This window comes from Gigantopelta aegis, chromosome 15, assembly GCF_016097555.1.
Source record: "Gigantopelta aegis isolate Gae_Host chromosome 15, Gae_host_genome, whole genome shotgun sequence".
Lineage (NCBI taxonomy): Eukaryota > Metazoa > Mollusca > Gastropoda > Neomphalida > Peltospiridae > Gigantopelta > Gigantopelta aegis.
In genome coordinates, this window is record NC_054713.1 from 43307618 (window position 1) to 43318834 (window position 11217).

Here is an 11217-nt window from a genome sequence, read left to right on the forward strand (position 1 = left end):
ATCAGTTCGTTCTATGCCGTTGTTCGTTGTAAGCATGTTCGTTATAAGTGTACTTCAGTGTAGATACAATCAGTTCGTTCTATGCAGTTGTTCGTTGTAAGCATGTTCGATATAAGTGTACTTCAGTGTAGATACGATCAGTTCGTTCTATGCAATTGTTCGTTGTAAGCATGTTCGTTATAAGTCCTCTTATGTCTCACTAACAACTAACCCACTGTCCTAGACAAACAGCCCAGATAGCTGGGGTGTGTGCCCAGGACAGCGTGCTTGAACCTTAATTGGATATAAGCACTAAAATAAGTAAAAACAAAAAAAAGAAGATGCGTGATTGGTCTGGGATCGATCCCCGTTGGTGGGCCCATTTGGGCTATTTCTCGTTCCAGTCAGTGCACCACGACTTGTATATTAAAGGCCGTGGTATGTGATATCCTGTCCGTAAGATGATGCATATAAAAGATCTCTTTCTACTAATGGAAAAATGTATCGGGTTTCCTCTCAGGCCCGTACGCAGAAATGTATATGGAGGGTGCGTAATCGACGGCCCAAAGGACAGGAAAGGATATATTAAACATACAAAGTTGCCTTTTATAGATTAAAAAAAAATAAAAAAATCTTAATAAACTACACAATGAAACTTCAAATTTGGCGGTAAAACCGATTAACACTGTTGTTGTTTAAATGTACTGCAAAGAGAGTGGACCTGTTTTCAACAGTCGTTATTAACCGAAATCTTAAATCGACCAACAAGGTGATACCAGCCGATAACATGCAAATAGAGGTCTGTGAAATTGAAACACTGTGAAAGTCCCGGCCGCGGTCACCAGTAACTGTTGGTGACAGTCTGATACCTCACGGAGATGAAAACACAGCAGGTGACAAATAGAATTCGCACACAACGGATTAAAGCTTTTATCGGAAATAGCCATCCTGTCATCACCATTAGCTGCAAAGACAATTCTTGTGTCGGTTAACCTAAAATGGTGATTTAATTATACCACCTTCTCAGATTTTAAGTTTGTTTTGTTTAATGACACCACTAGAGCACATTGATTTATTAATCATAGGTCATTGGATGTCAAACAATTGGTAATTTTGACATATTCTTAGAGAGGAAACCCTGCTACAGTTTTTCATTAGTTGCAAGGGATCTTTTATATGCACCATCCCATAGACAGGTTAGCACATATCACGGCCTTTGATGTATACCAGTCGTTGTGCACTGGTTGAAACGAGAAATAGCCCAATGGGCCCACCAACAGGGATCGATCCTAGATCGAGTGCGCGTCCAGCGAGCGCTGCCACCTTCTTAAAGCCGCTGATCCTAATTTAAACTCATGGAAAGAAGACCGTAAAAAAAATCGTTTTGTTTAACGACACCCCTAGAACAGATTGATTTATTAATAATCGGCTATTGAATGTCAAACATTTGGTCAATTCTTTTTACAAATAGTCTTAGGGGAAACCCGCTACATGGCTGAATTAGTACCAAGGGATCTTTTATATGCACCACCCCACAGACAGGATAGCACATACCGCGGTCTTTGGTATACCAGTCATGGTGCACTGGCTGGAACGAGACAAGGGAGTAGGTTTGGTTAATCTATAAACCATCGTAAGCCTAGTTTTGCACGTAAACGTAAATCTACGACTAAACCACAATTCTTATTACTATCATAGTTTAACAAATATTGTTAGAAGAACATATATTTCATTTTCTTTTGTCGTTAAAATACTCCAGCTTCCGTAGTGATGTAATGTTTTGCGTGAAATTGATGCCAAACACGTGCAAACGCACGACCGGTATAAAGCTGAATTTATACTTTTGACGCCGTCACCCGCCGTAATACGTTAGCATACGCTACGCTGGTTGGCGGCGTCAGCTGACGACTGCCGGCGTAACGTGGAATTTTGACTCCCGTAGAATACTGACTCCCGGATCACTTTTCTACGTAGAATAATGACTCCCCGGTCAATTTTCAGTGTAATTCCAGTTTAATTGTTAGTAGCAGACGTAAAGTGACGATATTTAGTAAAAAGGAACCCTGTAACACATCTCAGCAGTAGAGTGATGCTAAAACGCGGATATTCCCTCCAAAAAAACGGAGATTAGAGCTCGTCTCCACAAGCGTTGCTTCTCAGACGCACGTGTGTTTTTAGAATTATGAAATTTGTTTAATTCCGTGGCATTACAAACGCCAGGATAACCATTTAAAACACTTCGGATGTAGGGAAATTGATATTTTAAATAATAGAATGCAAGAATGTCTGATTTCAATTATTGAAATAGTAAAAAATGCGCTGTAGTGTCTAAAATCTAGGGTCGGTCACCTTAGAGAGACTAGTCGGAGTGTGTAGTATTTGAAATAGTGAAAATGCGCTGTAGTGTCTAAAACCTAGGGTCGGTCACCTTAGAGAGACTAGTCGGAGTGTGTAGTATTTGAAATAGTAAAACTGCGCTGTAGTGTCTAAAATCCAGGGTCGGTCACCTTAGAGAGACTAGTCGGAGTGTGTAGTATTTGAAATAGTGAAAATGCGCTGTAGTGTCTAAAACCCAGGGTCGGTCACCTTAGAGAGACTAGTCGGAGTTTGTAGTATTTGAAATAGTGAAAATGCGCTGTAGTGTCTAAATCCTAGGGTCGGTCACCTTAGAGAGACTAGTCGGAGTGTGTAGTATTTGAAATAGTGAAAATGCGCTGTAGTGTCTAAAATCTAGGGTCGGTCACCTTAGAGAGACTAGTCGGAGTTTGTAGTATTTGAAATAGTGAAAATGCGCTGTAGTGTCTAAAATCCAGGGTCGGTCACCTTAGAGAGACTAGTCGGAGTGTGTAGTATTTGAAATAGTGAAAATGCGCTGTAGTGTCTAAAATCTAGGGTCGGTCACCTTAGAGAGACTAGTCGGAGTTTGTAGTATTTGAAATAGTGAAAATGCGCTGTAGTGTCTAAAACCTAGGGTCGGTCACCTTAGAGAGACTAGTCGGAGTTTGTAGTATTTGAAATAGTGAAAATGCGCTGTAGTGTCTAAAATCTAGGGTCGGTCACCTTAGAGAGACTAGTCGGAGTGTGTAGTATTTGAAATAGTGAAAATGCGCTGTAGTGTCTAAAATCTAGGGTCGGTCACCTTAGAGACACTAGTCGGAGTGTGTAGTATTTGAAATAGTGAATATGCGCTGTAGTGTCTAAAACCTAGGGTCGGTCACCTTAGAGAGACTAGTCGGAGTTTGTAGTATTTGAAATAGTGAAAATGCGCTGTAGTGTCTAAAACCTAGGGTCGGTCACCTTAGAGAGACTAGTCGGAGTTTGTAGTATTTGAAATAGTGAAAATGCGCTGTAGTGTCTAAAACCTAGGGTCGGTCACCTTAGAGAGACTAGTCGGAGTTTGTAGTATTTGAAATAAGACTGCAGATGTAGATTAATTTATTCTCATGTAATTGTCGGTAATAAAACAATAACACAAAATGTGCATATTAACACTGCAAAAAGCTTCGATATGATATCGTCACGAAGCTTAGATTCAATTTTTATGGATTCGAAATGTCGAATGTTGTGGTATATTGACAGTCCATCAAACTAAACTAAAACACGTATGATGTACCGTATACCGTATATGGGCAACTCTCGTACATACAAATTTATAGTTCTTCTCACAGGGATCGCCTTTTTTTCATACTATGGAATTTACTACAAACTATTTATTTCTGAACCGACTGTTTTTTAAATTGCACACAAAAATAGTTTTAAAAAAATGTTGTTATTTCCAAAACACTTACTTTTTTTCTTACGTCAAACCAAAGTGAAATTATTTAACAAAAGAAAAATTTTTGTACGAAAATAGGACGGACTATAAATACTTATATCAGCATAGGCTATCGTTATTTACGATCGTCGCCTGAAATAAATCACGACTGATAAGACATCTTCTGTGAAATTTGCAACGTCATGCTAGTGTCCTAGTAAATTCCAAACCTCGTTGAAATCACATTAAAATCTCCATTGGTGCATCTGATGCAGTGAATATTTATATCTTCATTCTAATTCCCCTTTCTGTGCTCATTATTCCTTCGCGAATTGCAGTCGATAAACAAGAACATATATTTAATATGTAAGTTTAATCGTAGAAATATTTTATTTTTCGGAAACATCTTACAATGCAGCAAACTCAGGAATGTCTTTAAAGGAGGCTTCTGACTTTCACTTTTAAAATATATTATATCAAGCCACTTGCTACTTTAGAGGAGAGATGCAAGTAACACAGAAGGATTTTCTATTCTTATACATTGTTATTGATTTATCAAACAAGCCTTAATGTGGCATCCTTCCTACGGACGGAGTAAGGATGTAATATCCTTTAGTGGCAGTCCTCCTACACAGTAGCACCACCTTGTTAAAATAATCCTTTGACTCTGCCGTGTACAGTTTTGATAACTGTTTTGTATTTCAGATTGGTCAAACTTAAAATGTATAATGGAAGCGTCATGGACTAGTTTATTATTGTGGCAGAGATAGACAGAAACGTCTTTTGAATATTGATGTCATGCAAATTTAAAAACATGCGAGTGGATGGTTCTGCTTTGCGGGAATAAACTTCACCCTCTATCGAAAAATTGTCAGTTCCACTTTGAGAATACAACGTCGTTTACATGTGGATATATATTTTTATTTTTCATAAAGTGGATAAAATATTAAGTTCAAGTTTAAACTTTAAGAGATTCAAAATTTAAGACGATACGTCAAATATAACATAAAATGCGGTAGGTGTTATGTTTAAACCGTGCACGAAGCCAAAACGATGATGCCACATTTATATTGCCCTCAATAATTAGACTTACAAGGGAGGTAACTGAAGCATGACCGTCTTCCGCCTACAACGACGTATTTAACGACGCACTCAATACATTTTATTTACTTTATATGGCGTCGGATTCGCCTACAAAGTTCCGGCGATAACAAGGTGAAGATCATTTCTATATTTTCATTGTAATTATTATAGTATTATGTAAAAAAAAACTGCTATTCAACGAATATCACTTTTAGGGTATCTGTAGATCTATATATTTCATAGCTAATTAGGAGTTTGGAATTATTTCAAGCTTTATTTGACGGTTAGAAGAAACAAGAGGCCCATGGGCTTCTAGACCACCACAAAAATTTGTTTGGAATTGCCCAAATAGGATTTGTTTTTAAAAAATGGCTGAATTATTATTTTCTTCTTCTTCTTTTTTTTTTCTTCTTCTTTTTTTCTTCTTTTTTTTTGGGGGGTGGGGGGGGTATTTTTTTGGGAGGGAGCCCACTCCTCAGGCAAATTCTATATGTGATAAGGAAGCTTTTCACAAATTGGGGTGGGATGTAGCCCTGTGGTAAATTGCTCGCTTGATGCGCGGTCGGTTTGGGGTCGATCGCCGTCGGTGGGCCCATTGGGCTATTTCTCGTCTCAGCCAGTGCACCATGACTGGTATATCAAAGGCCGTGGTATGTGCTGTCTTGTCCGTGGGATAGTGCATATAAACGATCCCTTGCTGCTAATGGAAAAATGTAGAGGGTTTCGTCTCTAAGACTATATGTCAAAATTACCAAATGTTTGACATCCAATAGCCTATGATTAATAAATCAATGTGATCTAGTGGTGTCGTTAAACAAAACAAACAAACTTCACAAACAGTGGTTGGAATTGGTTAAGTGGGTTTGGAGAAGAAGTCTAAGAAACAATAGTTCAAACATATTTCTCTATATATAAATAGATAGAAAACCTTCACCCCATCCCCGGGGACAAACCGGATCCCAGCATTAATGTCAAAAACAAATTAGATAATGTTTTTCTTTACATATATGAGGATTATTCGGTTATAGCATTTGTGGAAGTAGAGAAAACAATTAGTTGTTTTTAAATTGACTTAATTTTTCCCTTTTAGGCTGCGCCCTCATATCAGGTCCCTCGGGGGTCAGAATGTTCAAATTCACACATTTGTGTTTGTCCATGATCCAAGGACGCTTCTAACAAAATTGGTGCATTATTATAGTTAGCGCTAGAAAACACTCGAGCTAACACCACGAGTATGACGCACAGTAATTCTACACAGTTTATAGAACACACACTGCAGCTACACGAGTCACATGGTGATGACACCCCCACCTGGAGTGGTTAATACAAAACTCTCCTGGAAAGCGAGTTTTGGGGGACTGTTCACCCAAGGCACATCGTAGTAATAGTAACAGGCCCGCGGGATCTAGGAAAGAGTAGGGGTGGGCTGTCGTCTCCAACCAGGCGTACAATCAGGGGGAGGGTGCTGGTGGTATGCACGACCTTTTGCCCTCATTAATTCCAGCCTCCCTGAAAGGTTTTGGGGTGGGGGTTTTAATTATGTATTTTCTGTGCGAGTATAACTCGGAACTTCCAACAAACTTCGCTAACCAGTATAGTCCCCACCTTTCTCTACATAATGGCCTGACAGTAAAGGGATAATTTTGTGTTTGCCATAAAGTTATAGGTTTAAAATTGTTTTAAGAAGGCTTAAAATTCTCAAAATGTGGCTATTGAAATTAAAACTATAGGTGATACATTCTTAAGTTCGAGTTCTGATTCCCAATGTTACGTCCAGTGTCCAAGGAGTAGGGGTGGAGGTGGTGGGGGTGGAGAGAGGGGGTGTGGCATGTTTCCTCCCTCCTTTATCCACAAATTCGTTTTCGGAATTTAAATGTTTCTGTCAAACCAATGCCATTTTGTTAATTCATTGTTAAATGAACAAAACTTGCTTGTGACTCAGTGAAAGATCTTAACCATTTGATTGGTTATTAGGATGTTCCGGCCAGTCCGTCGGACTAGGAGAAAAGAGCCACAGGTTAAAGGTAAGGTTAAGTATAGGAGGAAAAGCCCTTCACACATTCAGAAGTAAGGTTATAAAAATATTACTATTACTACAATATAGGTCAGGTCAGGTCAGGTCATAGGGCTTTACGTGCACATTCAGAGCAAGCTATTGTAGTGCACGCCTGTCCTGGGCACAAGAGCCGGCCTCGGCCGGCTCCTCCGTCCAGGACAGGAAAGGTGGGGGAAAGGGAGAGGAGGGACCGCCTGCACTGGCAGGTGCAAGGGAGCACCAGCAGCCCGACCGTGGTCGGTAGCAGGCGGAGGTGGGGGAGGGGGAAAGAAGGGACCGCCTGCACTGGCAGGTGCAAGGGAGCACCAGCAGCCCGACCGTGGTCGGTAGCAGGCGGAGGCGGGGGGGGGGGGGGGGGGGGGGGGTGGTGATGGTGCTATTGAATTTGGAATGGAGCAAAGTATTATGCCAAAGAGAAAAGGTGCGCAATTTGGGTTAGGGAAATTGGGCGCAATTTTTAACGGTCGGCCAAAAAGAATATAGGTTTTGACATTAGTGAATCGAGAGTAGCTCGTTAATTAGACCTCTATGATGCTGTGGTGTCTCCCTAGGTTGTCCATATGTCCCTTAAAAAGGGCCTGACCGCTTCTGGTCGTGGCATGACAACCCAGGGGAGGCTCTACAATATATATATATATATATATATATATATATATATATATATGTATGTATAATATACATGTATATATACATGTGTGTGTGTGTGTGTGTGTGTGTGTGTGTGTGTGTGTGTGTGTGTGTGTAACTGCCCATGGAATCAAGCTTGATACGACTGGCTGGCTGCCCGTCTGCAGTCGTAACCACTAACAAAAGAAAAGAAAGTTTGCCACGGTACCATTGGTGGACTTTTGGTGGACAAAACGAGATACTGTCAATCGTTTCTTATTTGAATTCAGACCCGTGGTAATGCTGTATATGCATTCAGAGGAACGCAAGTGTTTTATTATAAAAAGTAATATAGATATATATATATATAGTCAAACTTCGTTAACTCGAAGTTGAAGGGGACGACGAAATAGTTCGAGTTTCAGGGAGTTCGAGTGTTCGGAATTCGTACAGCAGACCTCAAAGTGCGTTCAGATATTGGGTGGAACTAAATTTAAATCATGGGTGCCGAAGGCACTCGAATCGAGGGCACGAAAGGTCTAGTGGGGTTCGGGTGCATGCTTCCCTGGAAAATATTTAAATGTAGATGCTCAGAGGTGCATTCTGGAACTATTTGTGATGGGTTTTTAAAGGGACATTCCTGAGTTCGCTGCATTGTAAGATGTTTCCGATTAATAAAATATTTCTACGATTAAAAACTTACTTATTAAATATATTTTCTTGTTTAGAATATCAGTGTCCTGTATATTCAATGTGTTTCTAATCGTCTTAATATTTGTAAGAAGCCCAAATATTTTAGGAAATAAAATGAAATTTAACCTAGTACAAATATTAGAACGATCAGAAACACGTTTAATATACAACCACTCGTTAAAAAGTCTCTGTTAGTCGATAACATCTTAAAAATTGCAGCAAACTCAAGAATGTCCCTTTAATATTTAATTTCAGGTATTTTGAGGTCGTAGCGCGTACAAGAGCAGCAATAAACTTTAACTACATCAAATGTGTGACACGTCTTGTTACATTAGCCTACTGTAAAACCGTTAACACTGATATGTAATGTACTTAATTGAGTATATTGCATATGTGTAGGCCTATGGGTAGAAGAAACGTAAATATATGGAACGTGCGTATTGTTACATAATGAGTACATCTCGTACACCTACCTGTGCTCGACTATGGGCCAGGTACGACTGAGCAGTGTCGCACTCGTAACATAGAGCGATTGTACTCCAATATAACCATCGTTCAAAATATGGATACGATCATTGACAGACGCAAGGGACGGGACGCATATTTTTTTTCTAAGACCAGCATATAAGTGAACAGAACTAGTTACAGTGTGAAACAATAGGGCCTACATTTCTATTTTGTACTTTAATACTCGTTAATTGTAATCCATGTAAAATGTGTAATGGTTCATTTGCAATCTATTATAGCTGTTTGGTAGTGCTTAATGTAAATGTGAATAAATGTTATCGAGATTCGGGCATTTTGTTTTTTAAAACCTCTAAATTCGGGCAAAACACTCCTGAAAAATTGGAGCCCGTACGCCTGTGAGTGGCTGTATGATGAGTATAATGTTATCATTAACAGACAAGGATTCATAGTTTGTGAAAATAACAACTGAATCACTAAACGCACGCGTGGGAAAAAACAACCCATCAATGTGTTTAAATTTTGGTATTGGGCATAGCTTTCGTTTTCCATTTGGTGTATTGACGGCATCGGAATCGCTTTCGTGAATAATATTTAAGTCTGTTGTTCCCCTTTGATTGTTAGTTCGACAAGGGTATTGCAATCGAAGTTTCACCAATGACTTTATTCGAGACGGAATGAAATGTATGACATGTTAAATATATTTACGGTACAGGTACCAGTCACATGCCAGACACGGTTTGATATTTCGTAAAAGTATTTATTTTATTCACCAGTTATATTATACCTTGTTTTTTTTTTCCTAAGAGAAGCGTCCAGCGTTTGGCTTCAGTGGGCGGGATGTAGCCCAGTGGTAAAGCGTTCGCTTCATGCGCGGTCGATCTAGGATCGATCCCCGTTGGTGGACTCATTTGGCTATTTCTCGTTCCAGCTAGTGTTCCACAACTGGCAGGGGCGTAACTACGTGTACGCAATGTACTCATTTGAGTACAAAATGTTTCTGCTTATACGCAGTTTAGCTATTTGAGTACACTTTTTTTTCAACAATCGCACTAAATTCTCAACGTTACGTATTAACGCTCCACTTTAGGGGAATCCCCAACGCCATTCAAAGCTTGGGTTTCATGAAGATATGACAGTCATAATGACGTCATACGAATTTGACCAATACAAGCGTTTGTAAGAAAATAAGTTTTACAGATTGGAATTATTAGTGACTGAATGGCACGATTTTGAGTGGTTTCGCTATTTTCTTGAGTACACATTTCAAAAGTCTAGTCGCCCCTGACTGGTGTAACAAAGGCCGTGGTATGTACTATCCTGTCTATGGGATGGTGCATATAAACTATCCCTTGCTGCAGTGCTAATCGAAAAGAGTAGCCCATGAAGTGGCGACAGCGGGTTTCCTCTCTCAATATCTGCGTGGTCCTTAACCATGTCTGACGATATAACCGTAAATAAAATGAGTTGAGTGCGTCGTTAAATAAAACATTTCCTTCCTTCCTCAGATCGTCCCATAATAGTCGTAGTTTGTGAGTCGACAAAATAGCGTGCCACAATAATTGCTTACATGATAGACTGGTTCACAATTGAATATACCCATAACGACGCATCATTCGTGTAACACATGTATCTTGTTAATTTCCGAATGCTGAAATTAATATTGAGCTTCTACGGAGACGAGCCAAATAATATCAGAGGGCGGGCTTCCAATAATGGTTTCGAATAAACTAGCGTTTAATACAGCCATCTGTTAGGGTAAACGTTAAAATACTTATAATAGGAAATAAAAAACATACATTTTGGGGCGGAACTCCCAATTCTCCCGTCGAACCCCCCCCCCCCCCCCCCCCCCCCCCCCGCCCAGCTACGGGCCTGCCAAGCTACATGCATTGGCGTAGCCACGATTTTATATTGGGTGCAGTAACCCACTATTATGGGGGTGGGGGCACACTATATATGGTTTTATAAAAACTAAATTAATACAGTAATTAAAAAACGTTTGATTGGGGGTATTGCCCCCGTGCACATACACACACCCGCCCAACCCCCCAACCCCGCTACGCCTCCCCCTCGCTACGTCAATGGCTATGTGGATATATCGCATTATTTTCCTCAATGGAGCGGTACTCTTTTACGCGGAGGATCCCACCTCCCCGGTTACGGGCCAGCAAACCACTCACGTAGCAAGGATTTTATACTGGGAGGCCAACATTTTATAAAATGTAATACAGTAATTTAAAAAAAGAAAAGAAAAAAAAGAGGTCTCATTGGGGCCCATTTCCCCTGTGTCCCCTCCCTCCCCTTGCTACGCCACTGCAGCAAACAACCCATGGTCCCTGACAGCATGGGCGTACATTGGGGGGGGGGGGTTCGATGGGTTCGACCGAACCCCCCTGAAATCGCTTTTTTATAATTTAATATATCTGACATTGATATCTGACATTATTATATTTACTCAACATAGAAATATATGCCCAATATCTCTGCAATCTATTTTGGAACCTTTTCAAAATCCTATGTACGCCCATGGACAGTCAGCCCAGATAGCTGAAGTGTGTGCCCAGAACAGCGTGCTGGA